Below are 23144 nucleotides of genomic sequence, written 5' to 3'. Positions count from 1 at the left end.
TTGACTTCATATTTTAAAGTATGGGGATATTATTGCTGATATGTGAATTCTTCCCATGTAAACAGTTTAATAGTGGAAAAGTGGCTATACCTCTTTTACAGAGAAACACATTTTTTATTTGAAATGTGTGCATTTTAATATCCTATTTAATTTTGGATATTTACCAATGAGGAAAGGAAGCAAGGATGTTTTCTGTTCCTGACATTGGGTTTAGCAGGGCAGGAATAATGTTATCTATTAATGAGCAGAGATGTTAGCTGAAGAGGTCTGGCTACATTCCAGTTTGGTTAATTAAATCCTACCTGCTTAAATTCTGTCTTTATTTTCAAATGAATATTCACTGTTATTTCTCATTTGAAAAATTATTTGATGTTATGAGTTTGGGACTACTAGCTTATTTGTGAGGTAAGGAATTTCAGTTTACTTTGAGTTCAAAATGCCCTAGGTCCAGTTCAATGTTATACAAATTTTTTGTGTTGACTTTGAAATACTTCTCTTAGGGCTATAGTGGTGGAACTGTATATTTTTTCAATGATAATGCACCCTTTTAAAATCCTTTTTCTGTTTCTCTTGGTGATGGCAAAGTATCAAACACCCCGCCTGATGCAAACCAAACTTGATCTGACCCATTAGATATGGTACTTTTAACCCAATAATACTTGGATTAATGAGTAATGTCTAAAATGAGCGTGTTGCAAGTTGAGAAAGGATCAAATCAAAATTAATTTGTCTAATTAATGACTCTAATTAGTCATTACTGTGTGAGAACCTATTTCATGGAATCCACCATACAATGTGTCCAATCGATATTTTGCAGTTAAATAAAAGATGCAAGTTTCAACTTATTTTTCTTTTTTGTTTTTGTTGTGATAAAAACATTTAACATTGGATCTACTCTCATGAGATTTTTAGATATACAATACAATATTGTTAACTACAGGTACAGTGTTGTACAGCAGATCTCTAGAACTTATTCATCTTGCATAACTGAAACTTTATACCCCTTGGTTAGGACCTCCCCACCTCCCCTCTCTCAGCCCCTGGCAAACACCATTCTGCTCTCTGTTTCTATGAATCTGATTACTTTAGATTCCTCATATAAGCAGAATTATACAGTATTCGTCTTACTGTGACTGGCCTATTTCACTTAGCATAATGTCCTCTATATTCATGCATGTGCCACAATGGCAGAATTTCCTTATTTTTTAAGACTGAGTAATATTCTATTGTACGTATGTAGCTGAAAGGATGGTGATAGAATGGGGGTCTATGGAGGTGTCCGTAAGCTCGCTTTTGTATACATTTTGTTTAAAGTCTCTATGTGACAGGCACCAAGAGGTATCAAGGAGGCAATGATATGATAAGAGGCTCTGTGATAGGAGAGCATTGAGCAAGGGATTTTCACAAAGTAAAAATGGAACAACAATTCAATAGTGTCTATAAAACATTCCTATTCTGAAATGAGAGAGGAAGACAGTGAGTCAGAGTAGTAGAGAAATCAAATATCATGACACTCATTTAGGTTACATAGAGAATAAGATCAAAGATAGATGAAGAGAGAGAGATGCACAGATAAATCTATAGATTTGGAGTTGAGTGTAAGGCCAGCCATCCTAATACAGTCATCCCTCATTATCCTTGGGGGAGTGGTTCCAGGACCCCCACGATACCAAAATCCAAAGATGCTTAAGTCCCTTACAAAAAATGGCTAATACACTCAGACCCTCTATCTTTGGATTCCATACCCCGGGATTCAACCAACAGATTTTCTCTCTGCAGTGGGTTGAATTCATGGATTTGGAGCCCGCAGATAACAGAGGGCCTGCTGTATACTTACCCCATTTACAGTCCCTGTCCAAAGTAATTTAAGTATCAGAATCTTACATTTTAGTTAGGATCTTAAGATCCAATGTCTTTAAAATTTATCTTTTCCTTCCTTCTCTATTACAGGATGAAATTGAATGGATTTTGGAGCGGGAAGTTTTCAGTTCAATAATTGAATACTTCCTCTTTTGCCACTCTGGAATAACAAAAATAATCTGAAGAAGAGATAGCTAAAATAAATTTCTGAGTACTTTTTACTCTTTCTTAGTGGTCAGATAAAATATTTGCCCAAAAGTATGTCTATGTGTATGTATGTACGTACACATATATATGTATGTATGTGTATACACATGAAGGCACCCTTTGCTTCCCTTCTAAGCATTAACAAACAACAAAAAGCTTTCTAACAAGGGGGACACTTTAAAATGTTTCCAAGTAATGTCTCCACCCTTGTTGCTATATTACATTTGATACCTGCTAGGATAAGCAATTGCCCAGGTGAATGTTATGTACTGTACTGCAGAGGTTTACAGGAATTTGTAGAGATATGGGAAAACAATAATGTCAGAATTAGAGACAATGTCTTTCTATTCTGAATTCAAACTATTGTAGATTCACATGAATGACTTGTTTATTTTCACCCAAATCCCCCTCTTAAACGCTTCCTGTGCCAATAGGATCTACAAAGCCAGATAGAATTTTAATATGGGATGACAAGCTTAAAATTTGTCACACTTTGTGTTACACATTGAGTATATCTTTCTTTCTCCTCTTTTATTTACAATATATTGCAATTCTTGCAATATATTTCCAACTCTATTTTGCATTTCAGTAGCAAATCAATTTGAATTTAACAAGTGAACTCTAGATTATTTGCACATAAAACATTTCAGTTTAAATTCCACAGAGCCCTACCTAGGCCAGTGCATTTGTTTGCTAAATCTGCCATAACAAATAGCACAGACTGAGTGGTTTAAATGGCAGAAATTTACCGTCTCATAGTTCTGGAGGCTAGAAGTCCCAGACGAAGGTATCAGCATGGCTGGTTCCTTCTTAGAGCTATGAGGGAAGACTCAGTTGCAGGCCTCTCTCTTTGGCTTATAGGTGGCATTCTTCTCCCTGTGTTTCTTCACATCATCTTCTCTCTCTGTGGGTCCAAATTTCCCCTTTTTATAAGAACAGCAGTCATTTTGGATTAGGGCCCACTCTAATGACCTCATTTTAACTTGATTATCCCTGTAAAGAACCTGTCTCCAAATACTGTCACAATTTTGAGGTACTGGTGGTTAAGATGTCAACATAAGACTTTTAGGGAGCACAATTCCACCTGTAACAGCCAGAGACTTGAAAATAAAACAAATCTATGTAGGTGTATATATAGTTATAGGCATGTGGGTGTGGGCACATGCATGTGTGTGTATGCAAATTGCATATATATGTGTGGGTGTATATATACAAACATATATGTGATTATGTATTTTTCGTTATATTTTATTTTCTTAGAAATCAATAGTAAATGAAAATTTCAGACTAATAACATTTTATATATGCTTATTCCATTAAAATTTTAAAAGTTACTGTGTCTTTGAATCCTCACCACACTCTGTTTGCATATTTTTTAATATAGATTTTCCTATGCTCTAGTGTAGAAAAACCTGAGTATCCACTCTTTCAAATTAATCCACTGATCAATTGGCATGTGAAGAAAGGATTGAAAACAACAAATAGAAAATAGTACAGATTAGGTACCCATCCCCTGAGAAGGTCGTTGCCCAATGAGAGTTTGTTCAAAATGAGGGGATGCCATAGTGATAAACACTTCAGTCATTTCTATAGAATCTGATGATAAAGTGCACACTATTGCAGTACAGGAAGGTAGCACCAAAGACAATTTCGAAAAACACCCATCATCCCATTTTCCACACTTGCAGTAAAAATAAAACTGAATCTTCACAGTAATTTTAACTAAACACTGATAACATGGAATAATATTTCAAATGCTATCCTTGATGGTTACATATCTCACAAGGTTTAATCATGTTTTTGGTCTATTACAGCAATCTACTTCTTTTTACAGTTTCATTGATGTAAACTTTATATACTATAAAATTCATCCATTTATAATCATTTGATGATTTTTAGCAAATTTACAGTTTCGCAAGCTTCCCTATAATCCAGTTTTAGAACACCTCCATCACTCCACAAATTTCTCTGCAGCTGCTTTTCAGTCGATCCCATTCTCACCTCCAGCCCCAAGGAACTACTGATCTTTTTTTTTTTTTTAATTTAATTTAATTTATTTGTTTTTTATACAGCAGGTTCTTATTAGTTATCTTATTTTATACATATTAGTGTATATATGTCAATCCCAATCTCCCAATTCATCCCACCACCACCCCACCACCTTGCTTTCCCTCCTCGGTATCCATACGTTTGCTCTCTACATCTGTGTCTCTATTGCTGTCCTGCAAACTGGTTCATCTGTACCATTTTTCTAGATTCCACATATATGCATTAATATACGATATTTGTTTTTCTCTTTCTGACTTACTTCACTCTGTATGACAGGCTCTAGGTCCATCCATGTCTCTGCAAATGACCCAATTTCATTCCTTTTATGCCTGAGTAATATTCCATTGTATATATATACCACATCTTCTTTATCCATTCATCTGTCGATGGGCATTTAGGTTCCTTCCATGACCTGGCTATTGTAAATAGTGCTGCAATGAACATTGGGGTGCAGGTGTCATTTTGAATAATGGTTTTCTCAGGGTATATGCCCAGTGGTGGGATTGCTGGGTCGTATGGTAGTTCTATTTTTAGTTTTTTAAGGAACCTCCATACTGTTCTGCATAGTGGCTGTATCAATTTACATTCCCACCAAAAGTGCAAGAGGGTTCTCTTTTCTCCACACCCTCTCCAGCATTTGTTGTTTGTAGATTTTCTTATGATGCCCATTCTAACTGGGGTGAGGAAATACCTCATTGTAGTTTTGATTTGCATTTCTCTAATAATTAGTGATGTTGAGCAGCTTTTCATGTGGCTCTTGGCCATTGTATATCTTTTTTGGAGAAATGTCTATTCAGGTCTTCTGCCCATTTTTCAATTGGGTTGTTTGTTCTTTTAATATGGAGCTGCATGAGCTGTTTATATATTTTGGAAATTAATCCTTTGTCTGTTGATTCATTTGCAAATATTTTCTCCCATTCTGAGGGTTGTCTTTTCATCTTATTTATAGTTTCCTTTGCTGTGCAAAAGCTTTTAAGTTTTATTAGGACACATGTGTTTGTTTTTGTTTTTATTTCTATTACTCTAGAAGGTGGGTCAAAAAAGATCTTGCTGTGATTTATGTCAAAAAGTGTTCTTCCTATGTTTTCCTCTAAGTGTCTTATAATGTCCAGTCTTACATTTAGGTCTTTAATCCATTTGGAGTTTATTTTTGGTTACAGTGTTAGGGAGTGTTCTAATTTCATTCTTTTACATGTAGCTGTCCAGTTTTCCCAGCATCACTTATTGAAGAGACTGTCTTTCTCCACTGTATATCCTTGCCCCCTTTGTCATAGATTAGTTGACCATAGGTGCGTGGGTTTATCTCTGGGTTTTCTATCCTGTTCCATTGATCTATATTTCTGTTTTTGTGCCAGTACCATACTGTCTTGATTACTGTAGTATAGTGTGAAGTCCTGGAGCCTGATTCCTCCAGCTCCGTTTTTCTTTCTCAAGATTGCTTTGGCTATTCGGGGTCTTTTGTGTTTCCATACAAATTGTGCAATTTTTTGTTCTAGTTCTGTGAAAAATGCCATTGGTAGTTTAATAGGGATTGCACTGAATCTGTAGATTGCTTTGGGTAGTATGGTCATTTTTACAATATTGATTCTTCTAATCCAAGAACATGGTATATCTCTCCATCTGTTTGTGTCATCTTTGATTTCTTTCATCAGTGTCTTATAGTTTTCTGAGTAAAGGTCTTTTACCTCCTTGGGTAGGTTTATTCCTAGTTATTTTATTCTTTTTGTTGCAGTGGTGAATGGGATCGTTTCCTTAATTTCTCTTTCTGATCTTTTGTTGTTAGTGTATAGGAATGCAAGAGATTTCTGTGCATTAATTTTGTATCCTGCAACTTTACCAAATTCATTGATTAGCTCTAGTAGTTTTCTGGTGGCATCTTTAGGATTATCTACGTATAGTATCATGTCATCTGAAAACAGTGACAGTTTTACTTCTTCTTTTCCAATTTGTATTCCTTTTATTTCTTTTTCTTCTCTGATTGCCATGGCTAGGACTTCCAAAACTATGTTGAGTAATAGTGGTGAGAGTGGACATCCTTGTCTTGTTCCTGATCTTAGAGGAAATGCTTTTAGTTTTTCACCATTGAGAATGATGTTTGCTGTGGGTTTGTCATATATGGCCTTTATTTTGTTGAGGTAGGTTCCCTCTAAGCCCACTTTCTGGAGAGTTTTTATCATAAATGGGTGTTGAATTTTGTCAAAAGGTTTTTCTGCATGTATTGAGATGATCACATGGTTTTCATTTCAGTTTGTTAATATGGTGTATCACATTGATTGATTTGCATATACTGAAGAATCCTTGCATCCCTGGGATAAATCCCACCTGATTATGGTGTATGATCCTTTTAATGTGTTGTTGGATTCTGTTTGCTAGTATTTTGTTGAGGATTTTTGCATCTATATTCATCAGTGATATTGGTCTGTAATTTTCTTTTTTTGTAGCATCTTTGTCTGGTTTTGGTATCAGGGTGATGGTAGCCTCGTAGAATGAGTTTGGGAGTGTTCCTTCCTCTGCAATTTTTTAGAAGAGTTTGAGAAGGATGGGTGTTAGCTCTTCTCTAAATGTTTGATAGAATTCACCTGTGAAGCCATCTGGTTCTGGACTTCTGTTTGTTGGAAGACTTTTAATCAGAGTTTCAATTTCATTACTTTTGATTGGTCTGTTCATATTTTCTGTTTCTTCTTGGTTCAGTCTTGGAAGGTTATACCTTTCTAAGAATTTGTCCATTTCTTCCAGGTTGTCCATTTTATTGGCATAGAGTTGCTTATAGTAGTCTCTTATGATGCTTTATATTTCTGCAGTGTCCGCTGTAACTTCTCCTTTTTCATTTCTAATTCTATTGATTTGAGTCTTCTCCCTCTTTTTCTCGATGAGTCTGGCTAAATGTTTATCAATTTTGTTTACCTTCTCAAAGAACCAGCTTTTAGTTTTATTGATCTTTGCTACTGTTTTCTTTGTTTCTACTTCATTTATTTCTGCTCTGATCCTTACAATTTCTTTCTTTCTTCTAACTTTGGGCTTTGTTTGTTCTTCTTTCTCTAGTTCCTTTAGGTGTAAGGTTAGATTGTTTATTTGAGATTTTTCTTGTTTCTTGAGGTAGGATTGTATTGCTATAAACTTCCCTCTTAGAACTGCTTTTGTTGCATCCCATAGGTTTTGGATCGTCGTGTTTCATTGTCATTTGTCTCTAGGTATTTTTTGATTTCCTCTTTGATTTCTTCAGTGATCTCTTGGTTATTTAGTAGCATATTGTTTGGCCTCCATGTGTTTCTGTTTTTTAAGTTTTTTTCCTGTAATTTATTTCTAATCTCATAGCATTGTGGTTGGAAAAGACGCTTGATACAATTTCAATTTTCTTAAATTTTTGAGGCTTGATTTTTGACCCAAGATGTGATCTACCCTGGAGAATGTTCCATGTGCACTTGAGAAGTATAATCTGCTGTTTTAGGATGGAATGTCCTATAAATATCAATTAAATCTATCTGGTCCATTGTGTCATTTAAAGCTTGTGTTTCCTTATTAATTTTCTGTCTGGATGATCTGTCCATTGGTGTAAGTGGGGTGTTAAAGTCCCCTACTATTATTGTGTTACTGTTGATTTCTCCTTTCATGGTTGTTAGCATTTGCCTTATGTATTGAGGTGCTCCTATGTTGGGTGCATGTGTATTTATAATTGTTATATCTTCTTCTTGGATTGATCACTTGATCATTATGTAGTGTCCTTCCTTGTCTATTGTAACATTCTTTATTTTAAAGTCTATTTTATCTGATATGAGTATTGCTACTCGAGCTTTCTTTTGATTTCCAGTTGCATGCAATATCTTTTTCCATCCCCTCACTTTCAGTCTGTATGTGTCACTAGGTCTGAAGTGGGTCTCTTGTAGATAGCATATATATGGGTCTTGTGTTCGTATCCATTCAGCAAGCCTGTGTCTTTTGGTTGGAGCATTTAATCCAGTCACATTTAAGGTAATTATCGATATGTATGTCCCTATTACCATTTTCTTAATTGTTTTGGGTTGGTTTTTGTAGGTTCTTTTCTTCTCTTATGTTTCCCACTTAGAGAATTTCCTTTAGCATTTGTTGTAGAGTTGGTTTGGTGGTGTTGAATTCTCTTAGCTTTTGCTTGTCTGTAAAGCTTTGATTTCTCCATCAAATCTGAATGAGATCCTTGCCATGTAGAGTAATCTTGGTTGTAGGTTCTTCCCTTTCATCACTTTAAATATATCATGCCACTCCCTTCTGGCTTTTAGAGTTTCTGCTGAGAAATCAGCTGTTAACCTTATGGGAGTTCCCTGTATGTTGTCATTTTTCCTTGTTGCTTTTAATAATTTTTCTTTGTCTTTAATTTTTGTCAATTTGATTACTATGTGTCTCAGTGTATTTCTCCTTGGGTTTATCCTGCCTGGGGCTCTCTGTGCTTCCTGGACTTGGGTGGCTATTTCCTTTTCCATGTTAGGGAAGTTTTCGACTATAGTCTCTTCAGATATTTTCTCGGGTCCTTTCTCTCTCTCTTTTCCTTCTGAGACTCTTATAATGCCAATGTGGTGTGTTTAATGTTGTCCCAGAGGTCTCTTAGGCTGTCTTCATTTCTCTTCATTCTTTTTTCTTTATTCTGTTCCACTGCTGTGATTTCCACCATTCTGTCTTCCAGGTCACTTATCCGTTCTTTTGTCTCAGTTATTCTGCTATTAATTCCTTCTAGTGTATTTTTCATTTCACATATTGTATTGTTCATCTCTGTTTGTTTGTTCTTTAATTCTTCTAGGTCTTTGTTAAACATTTCTTGCATCTTCTCGATCTTTGCCTCCATTCTTTTTCCGAGGTCCTGGATCACCTTCACTAATCTGGTACATAGTCCTCTGCCTTTTCATTTTGTCTATCTTTCTGTGAATGTGGTTTTCGTTCCACAGGCTGCAGGATTGTAGTTCTTTTTGCTTCTTCTGTGTATGAGGCTTGTGCAAGCTTCCTTATGGGAGGGACTGGTGGTGGGTAGAGCTGGCTGTTGCTCTGGTGGGAAGAGCTCAGTAAAACTTTAATCCACTTGTCTGCTGATGGGTGGGGCTGAGTTCCCTCCCTGCTGGTTGTTTGGCCTGAAGTGGCCCTGCACTGGAGCCTACAGGCTCTTTGGAGGGGCTAATGGTGGACTCTCGGAGGGCTCACGCCAAGGTGTACTTCCCAGAACTTCTGCTGCCACTGTCCTTGTCCCCGTGGTGAGCCACAGTTGCCCCCCACCTCTGCAGGAGACCCTCCAACACTGGCAGGTAAGTCTGGTTCAGTCTCTTATGAGGTCAGTGCTCTTTCCCCCTGGGTCCTGGTGCTCACACTACTTTGTGTGTGCCCTCCAAGAGTGGGGTCTCTGTTTCCACCAGTCCTGTCAAAGTCCTGCAGTCAAATTCCCCTAGCCTTCAACGTCTGATTCTCTGGGAATTTCTCCTCCCGTTGCCAGACCCCCAGGTTGGGAAGCCTGACGTGGGGCTCAGAACCTTCACTCCAGTGGGTGGACTTCTGTGTTATAAGTGTTCTCCAGTTTGTGAGTCACCCAGAGTTTATGGGATTTGGTTTTATTGTGATTGTGCCCCTCCTACTGTCTCATTGCAGCTTCTCCTTTGTCTTTGGATGTGGGGTATCTTTTTTGGTGAGTTCCTGGTGTCTTCCTGTTGACGATTGTTCAGCAGTTATTTGTGATTCTGGTGTTCTTGTAAGAGGGAGTGAGCGCGCATCCTTCTACTCCGCCATCTTGAACCAATCTCTCCTCTGATCTGCTTTCTGTCTCTATAGGTTTGTCTTTCTTAGAAATTTCAAATAAGTAGAATCATAAAGTATGTAGTCTTTTGTGTCTAACTTCTTGACGTTTATCTATATTGTAGACTGGTTCACTAGTTTGTTCCTTTTAATTTATGAACACCATTTCATTGTATCGATAGATTACATTTTGTCTATTTATTCACCTGTGATGGACATTTGGATTATTTACAGTTTGGCATGAATAATACTGCTGTGAACAGTCACAAATAAGACTATGTGTATGTTTTTGCTTCTCTTGAGTAGATTTCCAGGAGTGAAATTTTGAGGTTGATATAATTACATGTCTAAATTTTTTAGAAACTGCTGAAGTGTTTTCAAAAATTTACATTCCCATTAAAAATGTATGAGGATTCAAGTTGTTCCACAACCTTGCAAAAACACTTGGTATTGTTGTCCTGAAGTCCAAGTTATCATTTTTTCTTTTGTGGATTGTGTCCTTGAGGTCAAATTTTATTTTCTTCTGGAAGTTTTACAGTTTTAGTTCTTACATTTAGGTCTATGATCCACATTCCAGTAAATGTTTGTGTATGGTGTGAAGTAGGGTGATAAGTCTTTTTTTTTTTTTTTTTAACATGTAAATAGTTGTTCTGGCACCATTTATTGAAAATCTATTCTTTCCTCCACTGAACTGCTTTTGTACCCTTTTGGAAGATCAACTAGTTGGTTTTTGGATTAAACGAACTTTGTATTTCCGGAGTTAATCCCACTTAGTCATGGGGTATAATCTTTTGTATAGACTAGTTGTTGGGTCTGGTTTGGTGATATTTTGTTAAGGATTTTTATATCTATATCCAGGAAGAATATTGGTTCTTTTCCTTGTGATGTCTTTGTCTAACTTAGGTGTCATTACTTGCATCCTACTTAGTAATGCTCTCATAAAAATGAGTTGAGAAGTGTTCCAGACATATTAATTCTAGAATTCAAGATGATTTTAAAAGAGTGCTTCCTAATCTATTTATTGAGAAAATGTAGTGGTTGACAAATGCTAACACTGGCTGGATTTCAAGGTCTGATTATTATTTTTTAAATTCCTGTGAATTATTAAAAATCACAGAGCTCACTCTTGTGATCTGATGCAGTTGATCTCTTCTCCTTTATCTGATTATATTTTTAAAACAAAGATATTGAGAACTTTTATAATGTGAGTCTGGAACAAAATAAAATTGCACTTAAAACTTCTATTATTTGTAAAATAGCCAGAAAATCCTACTGGTCTTTTATAAGAAACTTGGTGCAAAAGCAATTATTGGATATTTTGTTTATTTTTAAAATTTAGAAATATTATTTTAATATTATAGGAAATTTTCATCAATTTTTACACATCAATTTCTTATTCACTCCTGGGTTATATTTGATGCTTACTGCTAAAAAAAGAGTTATACAGAATGAAACTATAATTTCTGCAGAAGTATACTCATGTGTTTTGGCAAGTTGTAACAGAAATTTTCAGCAGTTAGTGCAAGCCAGGTGAGGACAGATTCAGATTCACCCATAATATGAAACTAGGCATTCTAGAAACTAAAACTATTTTCTCACCCTATCATATTCAAATAGACATGCTATGAGGAAAGAGGCATTATTATACCTCCAAACTGGAACAGTCAACTCTGCTTCTAAGCTAGTTCAGTTTGAAATTTCCTATTCCGGTGGTATCTGTGGGAGAGAGTGGAAGGGATAGAAGAAACGGTGAGATTGTAGAGCGGGAAAGATCATAGTGACATCTGGTCCAGCACTCATATGAGTGAGGAGACTGGAAAGTTACTTGCTCAAATCCATATATGAACCAGATTATTCTGAGCTGGGGTCAGAACCCAGTTCTCTTGACACCCAGTAGAAGGTATTTTCTACTGTATTCTGATGCAGTTCTAATGGTTTTGGTTTGTAGGAGTAGCTTGTTCATTTCCTGGGACCAAAGTATAGAAAATAGTGGCACAGAACGCTGCCATTATTTGCAAAGCAATTTCCCATATTTACCACTGCAGTGTTCAACTTTACCAGATGGTGCTCCCCATATTTTCAGACTGGAGAGGCCAGGTGCCTATGCACAGTATTAATGGAGCTGGGGATAGTTAGTGTGATCTGCATCTTAGGATAGACTTTAATAATGAGAAGCATATCTGCAGGGAAGTGAAGAGTCTGATTACATGTCAAAGAAACAAATGTAAGCTTAGCCTGGGAAAGAATAGGCAGAGGTGGCTTGAAATAATGATTTCCAAAGATTTGTTGGACTGAAATGGGAAAAGTGAATAAATATTTTCTGTGTAATCTGCAGAGAACAGAAGTAGGGGAAAAGGTGAGGCAGACTTTGACTCAATAAGAAATTGTTGACAGTTAACAGCTGTTCAGAAATGAAATCAACCATGTTGTCTGGTCTCATTTAAACTCATTATTTTGAACCCCTAGAGAGTCACTTAATGCTGTCTTGGTAATTTTATTCTAAGTCCCTAGGTTAATCACCCTCTCATTCTCCAAACGTATTTTTTCATTCTTCTTCTCTCCAAACACCTAACACCTCCTCTCATCTTCACTCTCCTCTAGTGTCCTTGTTTTTCACTTTTCTGAGAAAACTGAAGCAGTCAGAAAAGAACTTTCAGAAACCCCCATTAGCACATATACAGACCTACCGCCATCTATACCCAAACACTCTGTATTTTTGTCTGTTACCATAGATTGCTGTCCATGCTTCTGGTCAAAGCCATTATGTCTCCTTTGGCACTACAAAACATCTCCCATTTCCTAGTAAAGAGCATCACTCAGCAACTTCCCCTCTCTTTCCTACATGTGTTTTTTGGCTTTCCTGTATAATTTCCATCATAATACAAAAATATTGCTATCTCTTCTATCAAAAAAAATACCTTCCTTGACAACCTCTTCTGTACCAACTACCAGTCATTTCTTTTCCTCTTCTTTACTCCCCTAGAAAGTATTCTCTATACTTACTGACTCCAGTTCCTCTTTGCCCAGTCCCTCATAAATCTATGCAAATCACTATTTTACCCTGACACCACTGAAACAAAATTGCTATTCTCAAGGTCTGGTGATTCCATGATGCTAAATTCAATGACCAATTCTTAGTTTTCACCTTCCTGAAACCACCAGCAGCATCTGACACAGTACATCATTTCCTCCTTGTTGATGCACTGTCTTTCTGTGGCTTCCAGGTTGCCACATGCGCTTGGCTTTTCCTCCTACCTCTCTGGTCACATCTTATCAGTTTCTCCTCCTGTCTTCTTAATTTTGGGATGCCCCACAGTCCAGCCCATAGACTCCGTATTCCAGTCTCCCTTATCTGACAGCCTACGCAGTATCTTTACTTGGATATCTCATAGTTATCTGAAACTTAACATGTCCCAAACTAGATCCCTGACTGTCAAACATAAACCCTCTTGCTTCCAGGTTCCTACATATCAGCTGAAGGCAATCTCTTCTTCCAGATGTTCAAACCCAAACTCTTGGAATTGTCTTGTCAGTTCTAACTCTCTTTCCCTCACACTGCATATCCAATCAGTCTGAAAGTCCTATTTGTTTTAACTTCAAAATATATCCAAGACCTAACTACTTCTCATGACTTTCACTGATACTACTCTGGTTTCAATCACTATAATATTGTACATGGATTTCTGCAATGACCTCCTAATTGGCCTTTTGTCAGCATAGCCTATCCTCAACAATCCAGCCAGAATGAGAAGGGAGAACAGGTGACGTCACTCCTATGTTCATAGCACTGTAATGACTTCCATTTTCAGAGTAAAAGGAAAAAATCTTTCAATATCTCCTAAGGCCTAAGTGATTCGGTTCTCATTTTCTTCTGACATCCTGGTCCATCATCCACTTTATACACCATGCTCTTCCTTCTCGGTCTCAACCAGAGGTAGATTCTTACCTTAGGATGTTTGCACTGGCCGTTTCTTCTGCTATAAATGTTCTTTCCTCAATCTCTCTGTGGCTAACTCTTTCCTTCTTCAAGTCATTAGTCAAATCTCACATTCTCAACAAATCTTACTGTGACTCCACTGTTTAAAATTGCAGTGTATCTCTCTACTATGGATTCTCCCTACCATATATACATACACACACACTTTAAAAGTTCCATAGCATATTAGCATATTACCTACTAACATGGCCTGAAATATTCCTATTTATTAGCTTTATTTTCTTATTGTCTATTCTATCCCTTCCCTCACCTACCTCCTGCAGAATGTAAGCCCTTGGGTATAGGGATCATCATGTCATTGACTTATTTCACGCGTCTAGAATAGTAATAGCTAAATAAATTGAATGAATAAAAGAATGAAGGTAGAGAATGATATCATCATTACTAGAAGGAGTCAAATTTTCAGAAATAAGACTATGAAATTAGACTACATAAATTTCTAAGTTTCTTTTTTTCCTGTGAGTTGAAGTATTTCTATTACGGGTATAGAAGTATTATGAAATATGAATCAACAAAATAAATCTTATTTTAAAAGTACTTATTATCACCAAACTCTTACGAGGTAAATGAATTTTTTAATATATTCATAGTTTAAAAAAAAAGTATGATCTTCTGTTTCCAGGAATATGGAGTAGGTGTATTTTCCCTATTCCTTTCATTAAGTAACACTAAAAAAATCTGGGACTTCCCTGGTGGCGCAGTGGTTAAGAATCTGCCTGCCAATGCAGGAGACATGGGTTCGAGCCCTGGTCCGGGAAGATCCCACGTGCCATGGAGCAACTAAGCCCATGTGCCATAACTACTGAGCCTGCATGCCACAACTACTAAAGCCCACACGCCTAGAGCCCAGGCTCCACAACAAGAGAAGCCACCACAATGAGAAGACCACACACCATAACGAAGAGTAGCCCCTGCTCACCGTAACTAGAGAAAGCCCACACACAACAATGAAGACCCAAAGCAAACAAAAATAAATGAATGAATAAATAAATTTTTAAAAAGCTATTAAAAAAAATCTGGACCTTATACATAAAACAAACATAAGGATACTCTGAAAGGCAGAGAAAAGAAGAAAGATTGGCTAAGGATACAAGGAATAACATAGTGATAAGTTTCCTGGGTTTTATTTTGCCATTAAAAAGTTCAATAACCAGAAACCTAGAAACACCGATAGATATAGATGTAAAAGATCTAACAAAAGTCTCTCTATATCCAGAGGACCAGGAAAAAGGCAGCCTAGCAAGAGAGAAACTTTTAGACAATAACTGCTCTACTCCAGACAAACACCACAGAAAAAACTCTTCCCCCACCTCAGCAGCAGAAACTGAATGGGAAAGCCTAGAAATTCCCGCCTAGCCAGACTGTAATGAGTTACCCCAAGTCATCTGCTGGGTTGTGGTCAGAGAATGACATATAGGGGTGCTTATCTTTTATCTCTACAATGTGGTAATAATCCCTCCCACATTGAGTGGAGACTGTGTGTGGAGCAGTAACAATGCACTTCTACCAGCCAGAAAGGTTTTGGTGGAGGCCTAATGGACTATTCTGCCAGCAGTAATAAAGTGTCAACCCAGGCTGGTTGAGGATCTGGACTTACACCACAGCTGCTAGTAATGAGGCAGTGCCCCTCCCTTACCCAGATGGAGTGATGTCAAAGGAAGCCAGCAGAAACTGAAGGCTTAAATAAAATCCAGACTCGCATAGCATAATAGGCAAAATCCCCAGATGTCAATCAAAAATTATGCATCATTCCAAGAACCAAGAAGATTTCAAATGGAGTCAAAGAAAACCGTCAATAGATGCCAACATCAAAATGACAGAGATGTTAGAATTATCTGCAAAAGATGTTAAAGCAGCAATCATAAAAATGCTTCAATGAGCAACTGCAAAAACATTTGAAACAAATAATAAGAGAGAGCATCTCAGCAAAGAAACAGAAAGTCTCATCAATGAATCAAAGGAATAAAGAAGAACTAAAGAGAAATTTTGTAAAATACAATAACCGAAAAAAAAAGAAAAAACTCAAGAGGACTGAGCTGTAGGATGGAAGGGGCAGAGGAAAGAATGAGTGAACTGGAAGATAGAATAAGAGGAATTACCCAATGTGAACAACAGAGACAAAATAGGCTGGCAAAAAATTTAGAAAGCCTCAGGGACATATGGGGCTGCATATAACAAAGGATCTACCACTCATTCACTGGAGTCCTGGAAGGACAGGAAAAAGGGCAAGGATAAAAACATACTTGAAGAACAATGGCCAAAAGCATCTCAATTTTGGCAAGAGACACAAGATCACATATTCAAGACTGTGAGCAAACTCCAAACAAGATAAACTCAAAGAACTCCACCACAAGAAACATCACAGTCAAATTTTTTAAAACTACAAAGAAAAAAAATCTTCAAAGCAGCAAGAGAGAAAGTGTCTATACAGGAAAAACAATTCAAATGACAGTGAATTTCTCATAAGGAAGCATGGAGGCCAGAAGAAAGTGACACAACATTTTTCAAGTATTGAAAGAAAAGAAGTGTCAAGTCAGAATCCTATATCCATCAAAGATATCCTTCAGGAATCAATAAGAAATCAAGACTTTCTCAGATAAAGGAAAAATAAGATAATACGTCACCAGAAACTTACGCTACAATGGCTAAAGCAAGTTCTCTACACAGGAAGAAAACAATAAAAGACAGAACCCTGGGACCCCAGGAAGGAAGAAAGAACACAGTAACCAAAAATATGGGTAAATACAATAAACTTTTCTTCTCCTCTTGAGTTTTCTAAATTATATTTAACAGTTGAAGCAAAAATTAATACACTGATATGGTTCCAAATTAATGCAGAAAAAATATCTAAGACAATTATATCAAAAACAGTGTAAGGTAAGGGGATATACAGGGAGATAAATTTTCTATAAAATTATGACACAATAAATAAAACACTATATATAAATAAAAATGGAATCCTCCCTCCCTTCTTTCCCTCTTTCCTTCCTTCCTTCCTTCCTTTCTTTCTTTCTTTCTTTCTAATATCCAGGTGTTGTTCCTCCATTTCTTCTCTTCCTCTTACATTTCTAATATTATCATTGATTTTTTGGTTTCTTATTGCACTGAGATCAGAAATTGCTGAATGTGATTTTTCTACTTTTTGGAATTGAAAGTGACCTTTTATTCTAATATGTAACCAATTTTTACATATGCACTATGGGTCAATAATTGTAATGATTTCAAAATGTTCATTTTCTAACTCATTCCTTTTACGTTTGTTAGTTGGCATTCTACCATAGAAAAGAACTCTCTTGTCTCCCTTATTTGCTATCCGTACATATGTATGTGTGTCCTGTGTTTGTTTACTTATTATCAGCTTTGGCTCTTGTGTTCTTATTTTACTCAACAGGTTACAACTCCTTATTGTCCTTATTGTCATGTTTATACTCAGATTTCCTATATTTGGTCAATAAGAGCCCTTTCAGGCTTACTTGTCATTTTGTTGGATTTTCATTCTTTGAGTAATTCTTTATGTTTTGGAACAACAAAATGTTTTAGAATCGTCTTGTAATTTTCTTCTCCCTGCTCTGAAATTTGCCATTTCTTCAAGTTTCCTTTTGTGAAAAATGGTGTATGATGATTCAATAGTGTCAAATGAAGCTTTGCTATGAATAAAATGAATAAATAAATAAATTAATTAATTAATAAATTAATTCTCTCTGGTTTTCTTTTCCCATCTGTAATAACATCATTAGATATCTCTATCTCAACTCTCTACCTATGCCTGTATCTATCTACCACACAAACGTTCAGTTTGTCAAGGTGACAGTATTTAAACTTTGTTCTCTAAAATAATTCAGTGGACATTCAGACAGATTTAGCGGTGATCACCAAAGTTTTAACACATCTCTATTTTCGTTTTTACTGATTGAATTTTATGAACATATAGGTCTTTCTCCTCCCATTTTAACAGGGGAGTAATATGATTTTTCTATATTCTGCTAAGTGAAGAATATACAGTAGGAAAATATTAGGAACATTAGGCAGAGCAGCCAGGAAGCTTTTGTACTAGTTCGAGAGGGATGACAATAGTGATTTTGACTAGATTTAGACTCGATGAAGAGGAAACTTGGTTTCAGGATACCTTTTGCTAGTAAACTTGAAAGCAGATAAGAGAATTGGGGAAGAGAGGTAAATAAGAGCAGCAAAAGGAGAGATCAAGATTATCACCCAGGTTTTACTTTAGCAACCAGGTGGAGGATGTCATCCTATTAATAGTATGGAAAACCCCACACTAGCATGTCAGATTTGGAGGGGTATTGGGCATTCCCATGTAGACAGAGGTAAACACTGTTGATCAGGGCAGAATTCAGGGAGATGTAATTCTGGGCTCCAACAACAGGATGATGCTATTTAAATCCATGGGATTTGGTGAGATTCCCTAGACAGAAGTGTAGTCAAAGAAGAAAAGAGGATCTGGAATCTAGATACATTTCACGGAAGCAAACTAGAACTGTAAAATGTTACATAAAACCAATCATTTTCAGAGGATTAAATACTGTTTTTCTAAAAATCCAATTTCTATATCACTTTTCATGAGTACGTCTAGATTAAAGAGAGGTTCAGTTTTACTTAGGACTTAATGTGGAATAATAGGGTTCTTTCAGAATCCTCCCATTTCATTATCTGTTCTTTTAAAGGCCAAACCATAATTTTGCTTTTTCCATTCCATCTCATACACAGATTTACACTCAGGATTTCAAATGCAGGAAACTGACAAGTTCATATACTCTTGATTTCAGGCAATGTGTAAACCAGTAAATTATTTGAAATAGAATAGGAGTTTTAAGGGATTTTGTATTTTACTTAAAAAAACAGTGATGCTGAGAAAAAATATTTTTCATTAAAGGCTGTATCTGGACACGTGAACAATGAATGACTTTAAAAATACACCACAGCGCACGTAGACAGAGAATAAAGCAAGGAGAGTGTCTCATTTCAAAGATGAGGCTGATGGATATGGTCTGTTAATCCCAGACATTGACCTTGATCTGAACAGTGCAACCAATTCAGTTGAAAATTGGGATGGAGAAAAACATTATATGATTATTGTACTGTAAGTGGTTTTTCTTTTTTTTTTGATTTTCTGATAATTAACATAAGCCTGAAAATTGAATCCAGAATAATAACTAGGTCAGAGCAATTTCACGCTCACTCCTAATCTATGAGATTAAGAAAATAACAGCAGTAATGGACAGATATCATACTTGACCAGAACAAAACAAGTTGTTCTAGTCACTCTCTTGTGCTACATTCAGATTTCTTTGAATCAAGCACAGACATTGTGGTAGTTTTATGCTTGGTACAACCACATGATCTTTCACACATTCTCCCTCTCTCGGGTTCATTTATTTAGGCATGTAATTTTGTAGTTTTCCATCTGATTGGAGGTATCAGATTTTATATTTCACAACCGTAGCAAAAAAAAAAAAAAAAAACTTTCATGGAGATATAGAAAATTTGAAACAAAGGTTGTTGTTATCAGAAAGATACCACCAAGAGGATTAAAGTTTCTCTTTCTAGATTCAATCTGGATGCATTATGCATCATGCAGCCTCAGGCACTACATTTGAAACAGAACTGCAGACATGGTGATGAGCTGTGATGTATGGAGGGCTCTTTGGGAGGCAAAGCAAAGACCTTATTTTCACTAGTAAAATGTAGTATCTGAGAATAGACTGTCTGATTTCCTCTATGTGGGTAACAGTAGTAAACCAAAAAGGCTGGTGATGCTCTTAGCTTAGGCTAAGCTTAGTTTTCAGGAACCTATTCCCAAATTATGAGGAGACAATCCACTACTAATTCAGCTAAACCAGTCTTTGGCATCTTTCAAAGACAAGAGTAAATTTACAAGTTGTCCTAAGACTGCCGTGTCCCTGCAAAGACTCCCCAACAGGTCTGATCCCCAGGTCACATTTAGAATTTTGAAAAACATGCATGCGCTTTCTTCTATTTCATATATTCTAACATGACTGCATGGGTACATTTTCAACTGGACAGCTACATGAGTGTAACGTAAAGAAGCATGAGTCAGGAGGTACAACAGGAAGCCAAGTTAGGGAGAAGAGGGAGAGTACGGTAAACACAGTCTATTCCTACTTAAATTTTTTCTGAGCTCACCATGTACCTTTATTAAAAACATGCATTTATACTGCGTATTAATGGCCTTTTACTCATTGACCAGGACTCTTTATGACTCTGCTGTTTAGTACCCATGCATTTAAAGCAAGGTGATGATATGTCCCAGTGTGCCTGGGGTAGTCCTGGTTTATGGTTACTGTCTAGGCATAATTATCACCAGCACCTCTTTTCATTCTCAGAAGTCCTCCCATTTGAAAAATAAATTTTATGGTCACCCTATTTATGGGAAAGTCCACAATGGGGGAGTTCTGCAGGGAACAAAATCAAAATATCAAGGCAAATATGGAGACCAGTTTCTATCATTGTCTTAGCAACAGCAGTGAAGCAGCTGAACTTCACTGAAGCATAGAATTATCCTTAAATTTTTTCCCCAATAAATCAATATGCTTGTGGCAAATGGAACAGGTTAGGAAGAGATTGATCAGAAATGAAGTTCAGTCTTCCTGGAGCCTGGTGCTAAAGGGAAGAGCAGCCCTCATGAGGGTGATAGCAAAGTCAGGGCAGAACATTCTGAAATCAAGGTGGGTGGCATTTTAAGGGCCAGATAATCACATGATTAATACTTGCTTGAGTGCAAAATTTTTAATGAGGCTTAAAATGGTCTCAGAAATTGCAGGGTAGATGCCAGGAAATAACCTAAAGCTAGAGTGTGGCCCACCCAGCAACATCATCTAAAAATATTAGCTTAGAAATTTAATACCTTTGGCCTATGCCAGCCAGAATTGAAGCTTTAAAAATGGTGGAGGCCATGGTGGAGAGTATTTTGTTAAGTTTGCACTACCCAGGCCAAGACAGGCTGTGCTTATCTTAAGAGATAGAATTTCCTTTTTAAATATATTTGGTTCTATAATTTTTTAATTAAAAAAGGTTTCCTAATAATAATTGCTTTAGAAAAACTCTGATAATCTTTTCTTAGCCTAATTAGGCAGAAAAGATTGACCACATCTTCAGAAATGGCTGTTTATAACCATGGTAAGTCTTGGTGGTGTTAGTGCGCTAAGAAATACTGGGCAACCCCTGACTCTAATCCTGAGCAAACAAACACGCATCTAGGTTAAGTGAGCAGTGATGCGCACGCTAAAAATCAGAGGAGGCCACCCAGGACTCACGTACATTTAAACTTTATTATATAAATTTTTGACTCCCCTGAAAAAGCAAGCAAGCAAACAAGTAAACAAAAGGCCCTTTTTTCTTTATGAAAAGACCTATATGTGGTTGTCAAAACAGGTAAGGAGAATCACTGAACTGAATCACTTTGGAAAATTAGAAGGCACCCATTGAGCATACGTAGATATAGGGCACTGGTGATGAAAGATTTGGTCATCTTTAGGTCTTTCCCAAATTGATTTATATTCATGAATCGTCATGCTTATAGCATAAGCATCCCAAGCGAAACATTTGACAAAAATTAGGAATTCATTTTGTGGTGTTTTTTGTTTTTATGTCCTATGGCATTTAGTGCTAATAAAGTATAACAAAATAACAGGTTTGGGGAGGATTCACAGTTCCTCTTAGCCTGTTGAAGTTTCCAAGAAATCCTGATTAAAAAGCATGTTAATTTTATCAAAACTAGTATTTACTGAAAGTGTCTGACTATGTTTAACTATGTAACTTTTTTTTCAAATAAAACCCTATTAATAGAAAAACATTCCTACCTGGAAAAAAAAATTATATCAAGTAAGAGTCTTCCACAAACATTGACCTAAGGATACACTACAGAACAAAACACAGTCAGGTTGCTAAAGCTAACCAGAGGGAACAAGTGCTCAACATTTGGGTCATTCCAAAAAGCACACATTTTTGTTTTTATTTTAGAAATCAAGGGTGCGTCTCCTATCACATAAGCAGTATGTTATTACTTTTACACTAATTATCCCTAAGATTAAATTAGTAATCAGAAATTTATGCATTAACTACTTACTACTCACACACTTTTCTCATTTATGAAATGTCTTTTCTTTCAAATTGAGTTAAGCTAAGAGGAATTCTTTTGTAAAATTTTTCTTCATAAATGCTACTGTAATTTTAAAAGTAGTCTTTTTTATTTTTGGATACCACATGTTATTCATGTACCCAGAGACCCTGTAGTTTTGTGTTGTATATTGATTATTTGCTGTTCTTTCTAGCAAAAAATGATTGCCTCTGGACTTCCTCTGTGAACTGAAGAGATGCAACATTGAACTTGGTATTTATACAGCATTCAGGGACATTATAAAATATACCTGGCTATTGGATTCTTAGAATATTTAATCTTCAAGGAAAGCATGAGAACTAAAATGTCAATCTGTAAGACATTTTGAAAGAGCTGTTTATTTTTGTTAAAGCCTCATCATGATACAAAAGGCAGTAATCCTCAGGGAATCTATTTTTCTTCCATGATAAAAGGAACAACAATGATGATTAACTTATTTTTTTAACTCAAGTTGAAGCTGACTATAGAGAACTGCCATGTGAAGAAAATAAATATAAACTGCTCAATCTAGAGAAAACTAGCCATAAATTCACTGGCATAAACTTGGACCAATCAAGCCTATCATTTTGTAGACTGAATAATTTTAGCATTGATAAATCCTAATCATTGTTTTTAGCTTCACTGTCAATATTTTCTTCTCCATGTCTCTCTTGGTCTTTTCCACATCAATATCCTCACCTTTGATTGCCATGTCATTCATAGTACCGCACAGAATTAGACCAATTCCCTCTATAGTCTTCACGACAGTATATACATTTTTCATTTAGTTTTTCTCTCAAGTTATGGCACCCACATGTTACTACATTTTTCTGCCTTCAATATAACAGGATGTTTCAGAATTTCCATATTGCTAAGTAAGCCTTCTCTGTGTCATGGAACAGTTGGGTTTTCCACTGATACGCAGGTCTAGAAATTATTTCTCTACTCTTTATAAATCATTTGGTCTTTTATTAAATGCAATACTACTTAGCCAATTTGTTAACTATTTATTCTGATCCCTTAATAACTCAATCTGTATCAATGTTTTGCTGGAGTTTAAGTTGCCAGAAGATAAAGGCTATTTTGGTTTAGCTTTTAGAAAAAGATTGATGTAATGCCATATTCTGTTAGGTAGTTCATAAAGACATTTCA

The sequence above is a fragment of the Eubalaena glacialis genome, chromosome 2 (genome assembly GCF_028564815.1).
Source record: "Eubalaena glacialis isolate mEubGla1 chromosome 2, mEubGla1.1.hap2.+ XY, whole genome shotgun sequence".
Lineage (NCBI taxonomy): Eukaryota > Metazoa > Chordata > Mammalia > Artiodactyla > Balaenidae > Eubalaena > Eubalaena glacialis.
Note: the sequence above shows the minus strand (reverse complement) of the source record.